Source organism: Lotus japonicus, chromosome 1 (assembly GCF_012489685.1).
Source record: "Lotus japonicus ecotype B-129 chromosome 1, LjGifu_v1.2".
Classification (NCBI taxonomy): Eukaryota; Viridiplantae; Streptophyta; class Magnoliopsida; order Fabales; family Fabaceae; genus Lotus; species Lotus japonicus.
The window spans coordinates 16,149,581-16,169,806 of record NC_080041.1 but is presented as its reverse complement, the minus strand read 5'-3'; the positions used below and the strand labels follow the sequence as shown (position 1 = coordinate 16,169,806).

Sequence of the window (20,226 nt, the reverse complement as noted above, 5' to 3'; positions counted from 1 at the left end):
CAATTACTAGAAATTAGCAATCTTCATTGAAAATTAATTGATGTTACCTATTCTTTTTCTTCACCTTTTATTCTCTGACCTCCCCTTTTCTCTCCATTAAATCCTAATAACGTTTCTACTCTCCCTGCCACTCTCTCAGTCTCTCCAAGCCTCAAAGGGGGAAAAATAGAGTCTTTGTCTCTCAAACTCTCAAATCCATTATAAAAGAATCCTCCTCCATAATTTATTTTTCTTTGATTAGCCATTAAGAAGAACTAGAGAAGATCAATAGGAAGACAAAACTCCCTTTATTGTAAGTAGTTACGCTCTAACCTCTTTGCTGTGATGGTTTCATGGTTATGTTGAGTTTTAATACAATAAAAATTTCTTTTTTCTACAATATAAAAGGACCGTAAAATACTAACTAATTGGAATTGGATGCAATACCAATTGATTATGATAATTTAATAAATGATTTTGCATCTCAAAAAGCTCGAAAAATAAAATTTAAATAAAAAATTTAATAAAGAAATTTTCATCACTTAGGCCTCACTTTAAAGTTCGCTTTAGACCTCACTTACGGTTGGGCCGGCCTTGCCCCCTTTCAACCTCTTTCCCTAACAGATTCGTTTTTCCTCCACTAAACTCATCACCAAAATGCCAGATTCAAGTGTCAAAAGTCGTAGAGCTGCTTCGCCCCCGCCGGACCGCCGTCGAAAGACAGTGATTTGACGTTGTGGCGTGGCATCCATCAGTTCCGACGAGCCCCCGCCGCGCCGCAGCCATGGCTGCGACCTTGATGTTGTGGTGTCGTCGATCCGGCACCATCACGGCCGCGCGCACAGAGGTGAAATGGCTAGGTTTCAAAAAGGGAGAAGAAGCAGAACCAGAACCAGAAGAAACAGGAATGGTAGCAGAGAAAGAAAGAGCGTGAAAAGAAAAAAATGAAACTGATGGGAAAAAGGGATATGGTTTGTTTCTTTTTATGTTTGGCAGAGACTATTTGGACTATCCCTCTTTACTATCCACACCATCCCCTTAAGTGCAATAATACATTTATACCCCCAAATATTTTAAAAAATAACTGCTCCAATTAAAAAAAACCCCTAATCCCACCATCTCCCTCTCTCTCATTCTCGGCCGCATCTCCCCCTCCTCATCTCCTTCTCTCATTCTGACGGTGGCCCTCATCTCCTCCTCCTCATCTCCTTCTCTCACGGTTTCCCCACCAAAATCCCAGCCTCCATCACGTCCTTCACCCTTCCCCACCAAAACCCTAGCCTCCATTCTCCGTCGTCCATCACCATCACGATTTCAGAAGGAGAAGAAAGAAAGAAAGAGGAAGAAGGAAAACTCACACTCGATTTCAGAAGGAACCTTGACTCTGGTAAGTCCCTTTGAGTTGTTCCCTCTGGTTTTCTTAAAAACCCACACACGGTTTCAAAACCTTCAGCAATCAAGATAGCGGTAACTACCGCAGCCAAGATAGCGGTAACTTCCGCTATCTTGATAGCTGTAACTCCCGCTATCAAGATAGCGGTAACTTCCGTTATCATGATAGCGGACACAACAAACGTGAGCATTAGACAAAAATAGCGGAAGTTACAGCTACCTTGATAGCGGACGTTACAGCTATTTTAATTGCGGTAGTTACCGCTACTAAGATAGCGGTAGTTACCGCTACTAAGATAGCGGTAGCAATTAAACGTCCGCATTTTAAGTGGCGGAACGAACCAGAACTCACATATTCAACCCAGATTTACGCGAAAAACCCGTAAAAATCCCAAAATCTCACCTATTTTGAGCTTCTAATCTTCTCTTGATCTCACCTACTTATCTTCTACACTGATTTGGAGCTTCAAGGTGTGTGATATATTGATTTAGAATATGAAATAGGGATGGGGGAAGGTGAGAGTGGAAGAGAAAGAAGGAAGAAGAAGGTGAGATTGTGAGAGTATTTTTTTTTACTGCTTTGTTTGTTTTCTATGTGGGGGGTATTTTTGGAATTATAAAAAGGGATGGTGTGGATAGTAAAGAGGGATGGTCCAAATAGTCTCAGCCTTTATGTTTTTTCCTTTTCCTTTCTCTTAAATTCTTTAACAAACTTATCTGATTGTTGTTACGGGCTTTAGCCCATACCCGTGTTTTCCTTGTTTCTTGTTCCTTTTTTTCTTTCATGAATCCTCTTTCTTTTTGCATCCTAATTGGGCTCCACGGCTGGTGTGTTTTTTTTTGGCAAAAGAAGAATATATTTTGGAGCTTATTCAATGCTAATACTTGTCCAAATCAAAAATACAAACTTGTTCAAAAATTTTGTATACTAATGTATCTTGGGTCTAAAATTAAATTAAAAATATTTTCTTTAGGTTAATAAATAAAGGATTAATCTAAACACTCTTAAACAGTTTAATAATTTCGCATAATAAGTCAGGTTGTTGTACTCATCGTACGCTTAGGCATCTTGAGTCCCGCCCGACTAAAAAAAAACTCTAAAAGTTTTCTCTTATTTTATTAGAGCTACGTAGCCTTGATGTCTCCTCACAGAGAATACGTAGGCCGGGATTTAATTCCCGACAGGCACCCTAAAATAATAAACCATTAAGGTTCTTGTTTAAGTGATTTTAATATAAAGATAAAGTAATAGAAAATAGGGTAAAACACATACTTTTTTAAAGCTAAGGAACCATGCATAATTAATCTTAGGTACGTCTAACGACGGGCGCTGTGGGGTGCTAACACCTTCCCCACGTGTAATAGACTCCCGAATTCAATATCTGGTTCGTAGGCCATTATCTTGGGTTTTCCGGTGTTCCCTTTAAAAACATTGGTGACGACTCTTCTGTTTACTATTTAGCTTTTTAGCGCGCCTTCCCTGCCGCGACCCCGGTTACGACAGGGACTACTTCACCTATTTAAATAATGTTGGGGACTAAAAGTTATGATTTTTTTGGAAAGATCAAATTTAATTCACCCTTATTTATTGAGACTAAAAATATATTTAAACCTATTTTAATACACTAAACATGTCATGTTAATATGAATCAAAACAACATTTTGGAAAAATCTTCTCAAGAAAAAAAGATATTGTAAAATGATCGATAATTTGATAAGAGTCATATTCAATGTACGATCACACCATCACAACAACTTTAAAAAATCTTGTAAGGATATTTAAGTTTGAAGAGAAAATTCTCGTTAATTACAAAACTTATACTTCCTCCGGTCATTTTTATAAGAAAATTTTGACAAAATCACACAAACCAAGGAAATTAATATTTTTTATAAAATAAACTATTATGCTTAATTCCAATGATGTCTTTTCCTTTTCACAAGAACAATCATGCTAATTACCATAAATGTTGACAATAGCTATTGGGTGCTTGCACTTTCTATCCAAATTTTTGCACGGGAAATAGGTCTCTTTTCATTAGAATGAATTATTTGACTTAATTTAATGAGAGTGTTTCTTATAAAAATGATCAAAAAAATTGCCAAAGTATTTCTTATAAAAAAGACCCGAGGTAGTAATAAATTAGCTGAAAGCTGGTAAACAAGTTAAAAAAGTTGTTTATTTATGAGAAGGAACGGAGCCCAAGAAAAATAAAACTATACCAAGAAAACCCACGGGAAGAAGATTCTCGTACAATCATAAAAAAAGTTCCTACAACTAGGAGAGAAACCTCAAAGGAGTGAACTCCTAAATCAAAGATCATGAGTCATGTTGGCAAGATAATCAGCCATTTGATTGACTTTAATTTCCGAAAGATGTGACCACAATAGACCTCCCAATCCTTAGTCATCCAAAATCTGATTTGATCCACCATCGAAGCATATGGATACAGGTTGTCGCAACCATCAGTAATAGCCCAACGTTGGGCTCTGTCTTTGACTGTGGATTTATGCTTTTCAGATGCTTGCATTTTGAGACAGATTTCCTACATGTATGCAACTATATGAGGCATGACAAGGAGCAATGCATGAGACTTTCTATTTGGTTTTTGTTTTGAGAGATTGTAGAGAACTTGTCTCGACTTTTAATTCTTTTTAATTTTCTTTTGTTCGCTGCTCTCCAACAACTCTGTAGTTGATCACTTGGCTAAAAATTCCTCTCATTTTTCCAATTCTGTTTGGATTTAGGAAGTTTCTCCAGACACTGTAATGCTCATGTAATTATCTCTATGACTACTTGACTTATCTTCATTTAGATATTTCCAACTGGGCCTTTCATTTTCAAAGGGCAAGTTGCATTTTCAACTGTGGTCTTCCTTATCCAACTAGGCGAAAATGGCCCATACATGTAGCCAAAACTTTATATATCCTTTCACTATCCATCTTTATACTTTTGATTTTGATCCAATATTTAATACATATTTACAATAGAAGAAAAACTTCATTTCTAGCCATAAATGTCTTAATTTAAAGGAAAAAATATAGGTTGACGCCCGAAATTCACTCACCCAGAGGGGTAGAAATATAAGATTTATAAAGAAATGATATGATACGTAATGTGATATAAGTTATTGAGAAAGAAAAAAATAAAAATAGAGTGAATGAAAATAAAATCACAAGAAAAGTAGGATGTGAATGTATCATAATCCTGAAAATAGGGAGAAGATGAGAGAAGAGATTGAATAATGCATGCTATTAACAAACTTTTTTTCTGAAAACTACTATGAAGACAAACTTGAATAACTTGTTATTCATTTTTATATATGGTTTTTATGACATTGACATGAGTTGTAAGAGATATTTTTACAAATATCTAGAAATAATTGACTGTTTCCTTCCAATTTAAATGGATAAACAGAAAATGACAAAATAGAGAGCTATTTTTGTTATATATTTATTTACTAGCGTTTTTACTCCGTGCGTTGCACGGGGAATATTGATCTCATTATTTAGACACGTATTAATAAATTAAAATATGAAAAAAAATGAGCATTCCACCAAACAAAATCACAATGAGTATCACATAACTTGCAAAATTTTGCGTGATTATCAAAATGATTTTTCATATTACTGAAGTATTTTTTAAAAAAACTAAGAGTAAATATAATTAATGGTATGATAAATTGAAAGTGAAAATATGATTTGAAACTACTATTATATTTATATATATGTATGTGTGTTTAGATTACATGGTAAAAGACTTCTACAAAGAAAATATTTTACATAAAAATCATATTTTTTTGTAAGGAAAGGAATATAGCATTTATTGTAATTTTTTATTGACTAAGAATTAATGTATTAAAGAATTCTTTTTTCTACCATTGACCCCTGATCATGTATTTAAAAACGGTTAAATACGTTAGCATACCAGTTAATGATATTAATATTTGACTAACATTAATTTTGGAAATAATAATTTTATTGGTTTATCAAAAACAGTTTTTAAGGAAAGAAATATAGCATTTATAGTAATTTTTAATTGAACAAAAATTAAACTTCATCTATAAAATTATTCTATAGGTTAATTCAAAAGGTTTTTTAAAAAGTTTCGAATATAGCATTTATTGTATAGCATTTAATGTATTTCATTCGTTGACTAAAAATTTACATAATTAAAAACAATTAAATAGGTGTATTAAAACCTTTTTTAGGAAATGAATAAAACATTTATTAAATTTTTTAATTGAGTAAAAAATTAATGTATTAAAGAATGATTAAATATGTGTATTAAAAACAGTTTTTTTTATAAAAGAAAATTAATTCAGCTTAATGTTATTGATACTTGACTAACTTTAATTTTTGAAATAATCATTAATTAGATTAATTCAAAAGGTTTTTTAAAAAAGTTTTGCAGGTTGGTGGTGAGTTTTTTCATGCTCAAACTATTGTATCTTGTAATCTGCCTTGTTGCTTCTCTGGCATAGCTTTTATATGAATCATATATCTTTCATTTACGATTTTTTTTTTGAATATAGCATTTAATTTCTTTCATTAATTGACTAACTATTATTGTAATTGAAAATCTTTAAAAAGGTGTATTAAAACCATTTTCTTAGGAAAGGAATAAAACATTTATTTAATTTATTGATTGAATAAAAATTAATGTATTTAAGAATTATTAAATAGGTGTACTAAAAACAGTTTTTTAATAAAAGAAAATTAATCCAGCAATTAATGTTTTTGATATTTACCTAACTTTATTTTTTGAAATAATTATTAAATAGGCTAATTCAAAAATCATTAAATGAGTGCACTCATCAATCAAATTTTAAAAAACCGTAAGGGATATAGTATTTGACTAAAATTAATTAACTTGAAATATAACAATAATTTTGACTAACATTAATTTTGCTGATATTTGACTAACTTCAATTTTAGAAATAATCATTAAATAATTTTAGTCAAAAGGTTTTTCAAAAAAATTTCGAATATAGCATTTAAATGGAGGAAAATCTTGCAGATTTAAACCATTAAATAATTATATTCTGATACCAAATATACACATTTGAATAAAAAAATATTTATATTTTAGTCAAATATTAATTTAATATTGAGATTTGAAAATTAATTAGACACAATCAAATCAGAAGTTTATACTACAAATTTAATAATAGGAAATTGTTGATGTTTGTGCAATAGGAAATCAAATCAGAAAATTAAAACCTTTTTGGACGTGATGTTTGTGAATTTGCTGATAATTTGGTACTCTGGAATCTGGACTGTAGTAGAGCTCTGTGATCTGGGGAGTTCTGTAGACTTGGTATTCAAAGTTAAAAATTATTTGCAAATTTGAGTCCATCATTGTCCACCTGATACATTCAACGCATATGATATGTTAAAAAAATTACCTTTCATATTCCCAAACACATTCAACGCACATGAAACTTTTTTTCCCTAAAATCAACACGTTATGAGTGAACATTACAGGGAGATAAAAAAAATCGATTTGAAAATTATAAACAATGAAAAAATCAAAAATCGACTTCACCTATGCATATGTAGTTCCATATCATAATCTGGTAATCATCACCTGCAATTGAAAAAGCATTCAACTTGTTAAAAAAAATGGTTAGAATGTTTCATTTGATAAATCACATGAAACTAAAAAATTGCAGGAAAATTGAGGAGAAATGTAACATAAGGGGGTATATATAGTTGAAATTAGGGTTAATGATGACTAAAATTGTCAAGAATATTCAATTCCCAAATAGAATATGTATTTTTAATTCGAAAATTACACTTCGTTGTTATTTTCCACGCGTACGTAAATCATGTGTATATTCCAAATTTGATATCAAGGCAATTGGAAGATATAAATGCAATTTATTTCCGGATTTTCATATACACTTCGTTGCCAATTCATTTACACTTCGTTGCCAATTTGATATAAAGTCAATTGGATATTCATTGCCATCCAATCGGTCCAAAAAAGATTATAGGAAATGCTTGAAAAATACATTTAATGGGGACAAACAAACCAAATTATAGGAAAAATCAGTGCAAGTAATTAATATCTGTGAGTAGCCGTGACTGTGACACTTGTCAGCCAATGAGAGGGGTGAGAGGAAAATCATTGTTGGAATGCCATGTGTAACATTGTTTTGGATAAGGATTTTCTTTTATAAAGTATATAGATTAACAATTGGAAGAGTAAAGACCGCTAGGTTTTTTATTTTTATTTTTATTTTTATTTTTATTTTTATTTTTATTTTTATTTTTATTTTTATTTTTATTTTTATGTAGGAAAAGAAACAAACCAACATCGGAGGGAGGGTACTTTCAAATCTGCCGTCGATAGCCCACCTGAGTTGCATATCTACTACTTCTTATTCTCAAGTTTGCAATTCACTATTCCTACAAAACCTCCAATCAGCTTTCGCCATCTGGCTTTCTTTCCTTTAGTTTTAATTTTTTTCCAATGGCCTCTAGGATACGACTAACCATTCATCATCCCCATCTCAATCGCGTGTTGCCTCTGCTCTCCACCCACTCCGTCGTACGCTAGCTAGCAATCGCGTGTTGCCTCTCCCTCTTCACCCACTCCGTTGTACCCTTCGTCATCTTCTTTTTCATTGATTTCTCTTCTGAAATCAACCCTAGCTAGCTTTCCTCTTCTCCAAATCCATCCAAACCCTAGATGTGTTTCCGTGTTTAAGTTGCTCTTTCCATCCACTTCTCACCAATCCATCAACTTCGTCTTTTCGATTGATCTGATGTCGCCTTTGTCTTCGTCGCCGGTTGCTGTTCATCCGCCATTCCCTCTTCTCAGTTGCCGAACTTTTTGGGTTGAATGCATCTTCGAAGGTTGATTTTGTGATCAAATGGTCAGTATCAATCCCAATCTCAATTAATTTTCATACTTCTGCAAGCTTTATGTTTATTATAGAATAGAATTTGTTTATTGAGATTTGGATATTTGTTTACACTTTTGTAGTCTGGTTGCCTACATCTGCTAGAGGTGTGGTCCTGTCAGTGTAGTTTTGAATTTTAGCTATAAATACCCCTTGATGTGAACTTCCGTTCAACACATTTCCCCTCTCCTTCTGTTTGAAATCCCCTTTATTTCCATTGATTTCATTGATTTGTTTGTTCTGTTTGAATTCTCATATTCTCTTATTTCTCCTTTATATGCAGATTCCATTCAAAGCTTATGTCCTGTAAGAGAAGCATAAAAGATCAGAGCAAGGGTGATCAGAAAGGGAGCTCCATAGTTGGCAATTGTGATCTTGAATTTGCTGAAGGACTGTTTGTCGGCGGTAAATTAGTATGTTCCTCTTTTTTAAATGGTAGTATTTCATTGTTTTTGTTGCTTTTAATTTTAATGGTTTTAACAAAGGAATAGAAGAAGGAAAAGTAACTTCTCCTCACTGAAGAAGGATACATGATTGGTACTTTGATTCTCCAATACAAGGATGTAAACACTATAAGATAGCAATAGTGGTACATATATGCAGACTTCACACAGATCTAATTATAACTATCTATTTTTCTTTGTTTTACTTATGTAATACAACACATCAACGACTCATAATGTATTTTTGTTTCTGCAAAATCAAAAGCTTATCTATCTAATACAACTATGCACTGCCATGTTGAAAGGGCCAAGGGGAGGTGAAAGAAAATCAAAAGCTTATCTATTTAATACAACTGTGCAAGTAATATTACAATTGTCATTTACATAATGAGCTGGCATAGATTGAAGCAAGAAGTAAGGAGAGAAGAGTGATTAGAATTTAGACTTGGTGCTGATTTTATGTTTGATCGCTTGAATGATGCTTGAGGCCTTTTATTTTAGAAAATATTATGCTTCCCAAGTTGAAATTATTCTATTGGAATGGATGATGCCTCCCAAAATACTGATTAAAAAGAAAAGGGTTTAAAAGGTATGATCTTTAGTTGATGGCCTCTTTGATGGTTTATCGCTTTGTATTCATGATGAACTCTTTGAAACCTGCACTCTTATTAGGATATTCAGTTGTTGAACTTACTATGACTATTTGGTGGTCTGATCTTAAGCATCTTTAGCTGTTGAAATTTCAAAAAAAGACACTAATTTGTAGGTTTATAATGAGTTGCAGAAATGTCAATGAACTGTATGGTGTGTGTGCCTAATTGGTTGTTTTTATTTGTTTTGCAGTGGCCACTCCTAAACATATTAGTGAACTGATACATGTGGAAGGCATGGCAATGTACGAATTCAAAAGCCACTTGCAAGTGAGTGTGTTTGTATTTCATTAGGTTCCTAACAAACCTGGGAGGTTTTCAGTTCTGACAAATTTAATTCATGTATTTATTTTATTTATTGCAGGGGGAAATATCTGATAAAGACCATGAATGAGGTGGGTGGTAGGAAAATCCTCATCTTGCAAGAATTGGTTTGGGTGATGTGCTGAAAAGCTTAATTATTTTTATATTGTTTTTATTTTTATAAACTATGCTTCAAATTTTGATTACAGAACAGTGACAGTCATCCTAAATTACCAAATTCAAACCATTAAGCATGGAACTTCTTGAATTGTGTAAGTCTCTTTCATAAAAATATATGAAGCTTCTATTCAAACAGTTCAAGCTTGGTTACTGATGAAAATTGAGCAATTTCCATAACAAGGGTACACAAATCTGTTTCTCTAGCCAGTGTTATTGTGAAACAATTAGTTATAATTCTTGTGTTTGTAGATTTAGTGCAATGGAAAATATTATACGCACGATATTCCCTTCACATAACTTGCAATATAGCAAACTAACATTTCATTTCTTTCTTCCTCTTTTGTCTGCTTTTTCTTTATAAAAAACAATGGTGTCTAATATCTCTTAGTTAAATTTTTTTTTCTTGAAGATTGAGAGTTCTGAACAAAACTACAGAAATAAATGCACTTGGCTTATGTTCTGCTATTTATCAACTCAGATAAGGCCCATAAGAGGATACCAATGATTGTGCCCAACACTGAAATTTTGAATAGGCCATCAACCCAGCTACTAGAACCCCCATTATCTGAGTGTTTCCATGCAAGGTCTCAAATTCCCCTAATCTTATACCAGTGCATATATGACACTGCATATATGATTTTTGTAAACTTTTTAATATTTTAACTGTTTATCATTTTTCTGAACTTCATGTGTTTTCGACCTTTTTCTATCTCCTACCCATTCAGAGTTACTACTTATTTTAGCGCTGAAGTTAACTTTTATACTTCAGAAGTACAAAGGAGGGGAATATGGCCCAAGTTTTCCCTGCATCTCCACTTTGTTTTCCTATTTGTATGTTTGTCCATTACTCTATTTCTTAGTCATACTCACAATAATTAATTAGTAGGTGTTGGTGTGTAAGATAAACTGTTTTTTTATGTTTTGTAGTTGAACGTGTTGTTGTTTCCCTGTTGCATTATTTTTTCCTAATCTTATTCTAAAGTTTCCCAATCTGCTGATCTAATCATACCCACTTTGATGGTTTTACAGTTAGAGTTCTTATGACTCTTAAAGTTGAAAGGCTTAAAGTTTCACATTGGAGAACTCAACGATCATACCTCATTGCTTAAAATGTTTGTATTATATTGATCTATCCAACTATGAAATCCTAAATTAGTTTCCAACTATGTTACAAAGAGAATGGGAGAACATGGAAAGTAGAGATACATGGGAAAGTGAGGGTTATGTTGCCTTAATATCATAATTTTAGTAACACAATCCTTTTATTTTCCCCTTGCTTACACCTGCCATATTTTATTGAATTTTTTTTCTGTTCTTTACAAGTTAACAAGAGAGTAGAACATCTCTACATCAGGGTAATCTGTTGGGATAAATTGATAAGAAAATCAAAGGTATTTGCCATTTTCTATATGTATAGTATACAAATCCAGTTCAAGTAAGACTACCTTCAGCCTTAGATTTGTAATATTTGTATTCTACTTACAGTTAAGATGAACTGCAAAGTTACTTTTGTTGTCCCTTTTATGGGGTGGCCCTGTTCATCTCTTTTGGGTTAATTTTCTATTTTTATATTCTAATGATAACCAATAGTTCAATACAATTCTAATTATCTACTTTTACTTTATTATTTCATACTCCTCTCCCAGTTGCTTTACCTTTTACTTCATATTAGAAGGTTGTCATTCAATCAGTCTTTTATTTACTTATGAGTTGGAATGTACCTGACCGTGGGTTTCTTTCTCTTTTTTGCTATATCTACTGACAATCAAGCTCATTTTTTGTGTTTTTGTGCAGGTCTCTGTTGGTAGAGGGAGGAATATGACAAGGTGTATCTATGGAGAATAGGAGCTCGAGTCTGTTGGGCTTATAAATGAAGGGAAGATGCATTAAATTGTGACGGCACAAGAATGAGGAGAAGGTGAGCCATCAAAATTGTGATAGGGAAGGGACATATCAATTATGCTTGAGTTTAAGTTCTTCAATTATGACGGCACAAGAATGAAGTTTTTTGATTAGGGAGGCACTCATTCTCAATTTCTCACTCTTAACATAAATTCTGGTTCCAAATTTTGTCTGTCTTTCCTCCAAAATCAATCATCTTGATCCTTAGATGTAAAATCAAGACTCTTATGTCATGTATAATATGTAATTTGTTCATATTTTTTCTTGCTCTATACTTCTCAATTCGCAATTATATTTAACTGGTAATTTATGGTTGTGTTCAAGTCATGATCATATAATTTCATCCCTTATGAAATGTTTGTCAGTTGGGAGTAACTTGAGTAGGAGAATGAGGGGGTAGAAAAAGAAGAACAAGTGTTAAATAAATAGAAATGATAATTTACACTCCAACAGGATTTTAATGTAGGTGAAAAACTGATTATGTAATTTGTTCTCATGAGGATCCTCTAATTCACAATAGAGTGCTTAGTTAAACTTAGGCCGTTACAAAACTTAGTACTTAAAAACTTTTTTAACATTACTGGAAAACTTGTGCTGTTTCAAATGGAAAATGATTCTATGCGTTTCAAATGGAAAATGATTCTATGCAATAAGGACAAATAATAACACATTTAGGCAATGTTGCAGGAAGCTAGGGTTGGGGCTCAACTAAATGACAATAGAATTGTGCCACTGTCACTGACATCTTCAATACTCACAAGGACCCATGTTGATGATGTTATTTGTATTAATAATCATAAATAGTATTATTTATATTTTTGTGCATTAAAATAAGTCATATTAAAATTATAGATATTACTCATAAAGTAAGGGTACAATGTCATCTATAATAAATAGAAAATGTCATCAATGATAAATAAAAATGATTATTAATTTATTTGATATGACATCAATGATTATATAATTTGTGTTTATCACAAAATTAGTCTGAATGAATTGTTAAATATATTTCCCGTGCATCGCACGGGTAAACGGGTTATATGCTAGTCTCCCTAAACCACCATGTCAAAGACCGAACAATGAGTTGGTTGACTGTGATAAATTTTGTGAAGGAAGAAGACTATTAGAAATAAGCATGGATTCAAATCACTTTTCAGATCCTCTTATAATTTGTTAGTTTGATTTACAAGGATTAATTAACAGACTATTTCTTTCTCAAATGGTAGCAACTAGCAACCACACCGCAGAAGATTCTACAAGAAACATGTGTTTCCACTGGGGTTCAAGCTCAAGAATCCTAAGTATGCAAGTAGATCTGCAAATTGCGTTCATACCACTGAAGAGGATCAGGATTCTCAGGAAGGAATTTTAGGACAACAAACTACACGCTTTGGTTTCACAGCTGATCAGTGTCACCATTTGTTGGCCTTACTTCCACCTCAAGAGAAAAATTGTTCCTCCTCTCATCAAGTAGCAAGTGTCAACTCTTGTGCTCAGATTCTTCCCACCAAGAATGGTAATGGTAGCTCAGTAAGCTCACATGATCTTCCTACTAAGAATGGTAATCCCCTTGACACTACTTGAATTCTAGACACGGGTGCTACTGATCATATATGTAACACACTTAGTTACTTTAGTTCATATAAACATGTAGCACCAATCCCAGTTTCACTTCCTAATGGGATAGTTGAGTCAGCAATGATTAAAGAGTCAATTCATCTTTCCCCATCTTTTATCCTGACCAATGTGTTATTTTTACCCAATTTTTAGTTCAATCTGATCTCAGTACACTACACCAGAAAATGGCTTTTACAGCGCCCCTATTACAGCGGTTTAGATTGCAGCCGCTGTAAAAACTTAAACACGGAGCGGAATATAGTCTTTTATAGCGCTTGGTTTAGGAACCGCTATAAATGTCTTGCATGTTACAGCGGTTATGTATAAAACCGCTTTAATTAACAAAGTTCTGCTTTTTACAGCGTTTACTAACAAACCGCTGTAGATATATAAAAGAAAAAATAAATCTTGGAGAAATGTTCCATACGGGATTCGAACCCATTACCTTTAAAAAACTTTTGTTGCTCTTTTCCACTGGGCTGAAGTGATATATTAAAAATTGTTTTCAGTTTATGTGTATAAGTTTATTATTCCATATTGATTTCGTCAATTTACAACCCCACTAACTTTACCAATCCCGTAACCGCAAACCCTTAATTTTATCAGTTCAGATCCACTCTATCTGTTACCTCTCGCAACCTCTGCTCCTTCTCTCAGAGCTTGCTCGTGCCTCCACCGTCCCTGCCGCTGCCGCCGCCGTCCCTGCTGCGCCGCTGCCGCCCTTGTTTTGTGTCGCTTCGTCCATGTAGTTCGTCGCCCTGTCCTCATAAGGTTTTGTGATTCAGCCACCAGCACCATTTCGCCGTTCATGGGTCTCTCAAAGGAACAACTTCTAACGCGGTTACAGGTTCGTTCTCAATCGAAGACAATGGTTTTCTCTCAATTCATCTTTCTTTGAGTTGATTTCGCCGCCACCTAACTCACATCGCCGCTCCGATCATGGCCACTCCAAACCTGTAACACCCCGATTTCGGTGGTGTCACTTTAGTAACCAAAAAGAAATACTTAAGCGGAAAAACATGAATTATTTTTTTTCGATTATATAATTAAAGACAGAAACATTAAATTTCTCAACGAAAGATAAAAGAAACTAATATACAACTATATATGTATACATGCCCAGCTAATACCAACCACGTCGCGAGTAACCTCCAGCGACGGGTGACAGAAAGAAAGTAACGCCCGAAGGCAATATGTACAAACCAAGGTAAAACCTGTGTCCGCAACACCCTACCTCAAAAACTGAGAACAAATTGGCCCAGCGGCCTAAGGAAAGACCTCCTAAGTCCAACCAGCTCTCGGTGATCTCCATAAGAAAACCACACAAAAAGCTACCGGCAGGAAACTACCCTGTCCCAAAACTGAAAGCATGACGGTCAGAGCAACGACACTACTCCTACACTAATCCCAACTCGAGGAGCCCACACTAGCACTCGATCCTACACGCTAGCGCGGTCGTCGTCCGAATCTACATCCAGGACGACTAAGTCGACATACACAACACTACCCTCTCTATCCACCCTGATGCGCTCTTGCACTGGTCTCTCGGGCTCGGGGCCCGGACCAGGATCCTCGATGACAGCAACAGTAAACGAACTGGACTCCGTCGAAGTCCCACCCACTGGCACCTCCTTAGAGGGGTCCTCATCATCCGAAGATAATGGTGGTGGTGGTGGTCCTCCCAGGCCGGGTCCACAATGCACGCCGGGCGGCAAGTTGAAGCTCACTATATGCCTCCTCATCACTCCCTCCGTCAAGCGTCCGAATCGGTCAACACGGTCCTCCATGATCCAACCGGTGTAGGTCGCACGGTGGCCTATGGGGTCGACCACCCATGCACCTGGGTCGTCCTGGTCAAGCATCTCGAACCTGGTCCCCCCCCGAGGGGCTGACCATCGTAAACCAATCCGCCATACTCATCTGACAATGGCGTAGTCCGCCCAAACACACACAGAAGACGCGAGGGTCAACTCCAAAGAATTATATAAATAATAAAACCAGATATATATAGGATAATAATTATTAGCCTTTCAGACCTAGAAGTTTAGGGATAACATCCTAGGGTTGCATGTATCACAATGAATATAAAAGATCATAATAACAATTAGCATGCCTCAAATAGGATAAACAAGTACCAATCACACTCAGCAACTAAGTCAGAATGTATGTTGCATGAAATGCAATGCTGGTTGACAAGATGCATTCCGGAAGAAAGGATGGACATCAACGAGACGGCCCTAACACCAGCCACGGTGGGTACCTTCCTGCTCGCGTGTCTCTTACACCACACAAAAGTAGTCAAATCAACAGTGAACCCGTAGGTCTGCCATTCCGTCTGCTACCAAGGACCACCGCAGTGTCCTAAATATGGAAATCCGAGTCTTATGACCATTTTGGAATCCACCGAGGTCCGGCATCCCACAGTGTATTAACCTCAAAATGAGTGCATGAATGCAAGTGATTAGCCAAACAACGTCTCCGACCTCACTCGACACGTCGCCACGTGTTCTAAATAACTTAAAGTCTCTAAAAGAATATCCTAAGGTAAATGTCGATTCTGCGACAAAATGAATTAATCAAAAGAAGAAAGAATGTACTCTGGAACTCATAGTTCCCGGCTAAACTTTAGATAGCCAATCAATAAACTGCTCATCGAGCGAAAAGGTACCGAAGTACTTGGAAACTTATAGTCTCCGGCTAAACTTTAGATAGCCAAACATTAAACTGCTCATCGAGCGAAAGAGTACGATTGTACTTGGGCTAAACTTTAGATAGCCAAACAATAACCTGCTCATCGAGCAAAAGAGTATCAACGTACTCAGAAACTTGTAAGTTCCCTCGAAACTTGGACTCGACGACACTTCTCATATCTTCAAAACTAATATTCAAGCTCTAAGCTCTTATCTAAGGTTGTTATCATTGTTCAAGGGTTTTTAGAGATTAATTAACGTCTTATGAATTTTCCTTGAGGAAATAGATATTCTTTTAGTCTTATAATACTTCCTATGAGTTTCAGAGATCCCATAATCCCAAATAATTCCCTGAGAAGGTCTCGATCCATTAAAACATAACAAGGTCCGAACTTCGTTCGTCCTTTCAAACTCTCTCAAAATCTCATAAAAAATTCGGCATGACTTTCCCGTAATCCTCACTTTCCAGAAACATAGGCACGAGTGGAATAGCATAAAATGAAACAACTCAATCAATAAGCATAAACAGTATATTCCAACACATCCTAAATTAACCATGTAGCACATAACATGTGAATCATTTAGCACACAATATCATGGCATCAAGTACTCAACAAGTTCGGCCGAAGCCTCAGAAATCATTTCAGACATTTAGCAATTAGGTGCATAACACATAAATCAAGTCGAATTTCATCGACACCTAGAGCATTATCTAGTAATTCAGAGAGTAGCCGTCACCGGTGGGTCCTCCAGCTTCCTCCTCGCAAGTTCCTTCACGCTCCTCTCCTTGATTTCCACGAAACTCCTCAAAAGAACCTTAAGCAAAAATCACAGAAATTAACACAATGAATCAGAACCTCAACAAACAATAAGTCCTAGGGTCACACGGAACACTACAAACTCCATTGTACGACAAACTAACGCGTTAAGACAAGTTTTCGAAAAAGTCGGATTTTCCTCCCCCCTTGACATAGCTCTCGGCCACTTTCCTTAATTGGGAGGGTCGTTTTTTCTTCGATCAAACTTGGTTCCTAGGTTAACATAAGCCGTAACTAAGACGGTTCTAAGCTCGGAAAAATTTTCGGATCGAAAACTGATATAAGGGTAGTTTGGTCATTATTTTCAGCTCAGAATTTCAAAACTGGATTTTTGAAAAACAAATTGGATGGGGATGTCAACAACGACGTTTATGACGACTAATCCTACTAACACTAAGCCAAGTCGATAGTTTTCAGCTTAAAGGTTGCGACTTTGCCTAAAAATGGGTATTTGATGCAAAAATTGATCTCGGCGGCATTTCGTCGACATCTGACAAAATCTAATCCGCAGAACACGCTCAGGAGCATGCAGGGAATAAGTTTAGACACTGAAATCATCTTATTTGAACAGTTTTACAAAAAGCTCAAAACTTTGAGCACAGAAAGACATAGAAAAAGTCGACAGAAACGACGATCAGAAGAGAGATATAGTTTACCTACCTCAAGGTCTTCGATTAGCAACGATCGGTGAAGTAAACGGGCAAGAAACGACGAAGATCCGGATCCTCTCTCTCTCTCTCTTGGGCTCGCGGGTTTGGGGAATGGGTAGTTTTTTGCAAAAAAATCTAATTTTCGAGCTATTTATAGGTTTTGGAAAATGCGGAAAAATGATTTTTTCGCGATTCCGATTTTTCCTGCGCGTTCCTCTGCGAATTCTAAGATAGGTTCTGGCGACAGAATTCCAGAACTCAAAGCAGGATTCTTGGAATTAAACCAAATGATCGAAAGTCGGCATGAGTCGGTGTAAGTCGGTTTATCCCGAAAAACTACTTTTTGCAGTGATCGTCGGATGAGAAAACTTCCTTCTGAAGAAAGATTAGAAATAACAATAGAAATAGGAGAACGCGGGCGGAATCTTCATTTGAAGCTCCGAATAGAAAAAGTCTTCATCGTCTGTCGATCTTAGGTTTCTCGAACTATCAGGGATTCCGTTTCGGCAATCTTCCGAGAACTGGAATTTGACGTTCGTACATTCCAGGGTTTCGCATCGAAATAATTGTTTATAGACGAAAAAGAGAAGTTCTAACATTTCTCTGAAGATTTTTGGAATTAGTTTCCACCGTGTCCCAATGTGTAAATTAACTATTAACTAAAACCCTTGACCTAGGATTAGGCGTATGTTAGTCGTGCTATAACTCTTATCGGTTTTTCGATAAACTTCTTGGACTTTTCCTGAACCTTATCCTTAACAAATTTATTTTAATCAAAGAAACCCTTATATTTTATTCACTTATCCAAAGCCTGAAACTTGGGCTTTACAAAACCGGCCAGTCTAGCTTCTCCTTCTCAAGGGTGAAATTGCGTTTCTACCTTCTTAATGTCTGAAGCTTCTCAGCCGTAGTGTAACATCCCGATCTGACGACTGGCCTCACGGTAACAACACGAGTCTTTTCAGTGCGCTTTGTCCTCACTCGCGCACTTCCCGGGAAAACTTCCCAGGAGGTCACCCATCACGATATTGCTCCAAGGCAAGCACACTTAACCATGGAGTTCTTATCAGTTGGGCTCCCGAAAAGAAGTTGCAACTTGTTGTCATGAGTAGTACCAATCAAATCTCTTATGCCCTCCTCAACTGTATAGTCCATCCCTATACAGTCTCGGAATACCTCTTGTTCGGGTGTGGTGCGTCCCTCCACATAGAAGGCGATCAATCCTCGTCCTTCTCAGCTCAGGGCGTCACAGGCCCACCAACTTCCGCTTGGTTCGTCCTCGAACCACACCGTACTGGGAGAGGTCGGCTCTGATACCAATTGTAACATCCCGATCTGACGACTGGCCTCACGGTAACAACACGAGTCTTTTCAGTGCGCTTTGTCCTCACTCGCGCACTTCCCGGGAAAACTTCCCAGGAGGTCACCCATCACGATATTGCTCCAAGGCAAGCACACTTAACCATGGAGTTCTTATCAGTTGGGCTCCCGAAAAGAAGTTGCAACTTGTTGTCATGAGTAGTACCAATCAAATCTCTTATGCCCTCCTCAACTGTATAGTCCATCCCTATACAGTCTCGGAATACCTCTTGTTCGGGTGTGGTGCGTCCCTCCACATAGAAGGCGATCAATCCTCGTCCTTCTCAGCTCAGGGCGTCACACGTAGCACTATTCGACACTCAGGTATCTTCATCTTGATTTAGGGCTTCTTTGTTTTAGGGTTCAAATTTCTGATTCATGATACTGTTCGACACTCAGGTATTTGCTCGCGAAATCTGCAACGGAGCAAGGTCCCCACACTCAGGTATCTTCAACTACGACGGCGCCACCGCAGGTATTCAGGGCTTAATTGATGTATGTTTTACAGTTACCCAAATTTTAGATTTTAATGCCTGGATTTTGATTTTGATTTTGAGGAATTTGGGTACTGCAGGCGCTTTCTCTAGTTTATGAAGTCCATCAGAGGTACCTTTCAATCTCATCCCCACCTCCTTTCAATCTGCTTAAATTTACGGAACTTCATCTTGATTTAGGGCATATTTTGTTACGGTCTCAAATATCTGATTTTCGTATATTTCGCAGGTAATTTTGTGAAAATTTTCTTACTGACGTTTTATTGTCTCAATCGCAAATTTGATTTAGGGTCCCAAATTCTCCATTGTTTATAGCAAATCCTGATTCTCTTTGTGAGAAAATTCCTCACAATCTCAGTCTTTGTTTTTTCATCTGTGTTTTGTTATTTGATTGACGATTTGTTCTTTTTCCTTGGCTTTGCAGTTCATGGCTTCCTGCTCTTTCCTCTTCTATGAATTTACTCATGGTTCTAATAGAGAGTTGATATTGATTTACAGGTACGAGTTGATGTATGCTCCCAATTTGGTTTATGTTTTACCAAAATGCTGACAGAACATGCAGAAGCAATGGGTTAGTATATCTATATCTTCTTTCTATTATAACTTTTTTTCTTCTTTTTTTTTTTTCTATAAGTATAACAATCTTGCATAATTAATTCCATTCACTTTTACATGAAACCTTTCTGCATCTGTTTTAGAGGATGAAGTTCATTCTCAAACTGATTTGCTAGCTGCCAAAGACCAAGGTGAGTATTGTGTGATTCTTTTCTTTGTAAGAAGTAAACATTTAATATATCTTTGTATCTTTTTCTTTGAGGATACTGAAGATCAGACCAATGGG

General features: G+C 35.9%; 2 long non-coding RNA genes across 3 annotated transcripts; both read left to right on the top strand.

Moving 5' to 3' along the window:
- Positions 1-7,469: 7,469 nt before the first annotated feature.
- Positions 7,470-10,966, top strand: LOC130733851 (uncharacterized). Of its 2 annotated transcripts, none has more exons than XR_009017653.1 (6): positions 7,470-8,252; positions 8,563-8,692; positions 9,566-9,642; positions 9,737-9,767; positions 9,885-9,947; positions 10,625-10,643. It is a non-coding gene; the product is annotated as an uncharacterized LOC130733851 (long non-coding RNA). The 2 variants fall into 2 exon arrangements; XR_009017652.1 differs by lacking the exon at positions 10,625-10,643 and adding an exon at positions 10,885-10,966 and having other exon boundaries at positions 7,474-8,252.
- Positions 10,967-11,103: 137 nt separating this feature from the next.
- On the top strand, positions 11,104-12,012 carry LOC130731647 (uncharacterized). The gene is made up of 2 exons (XR_009016771.1): positions 11,104-11,246; positions 11,650-12,012. It is a non-coding gene; the product is annotated as an uncharacterized LOC130731647 (long non-coding RNA).
- The last annotated feature ends 8,214 nt before the right edge of the window (positions 12,013-20,226 follow it).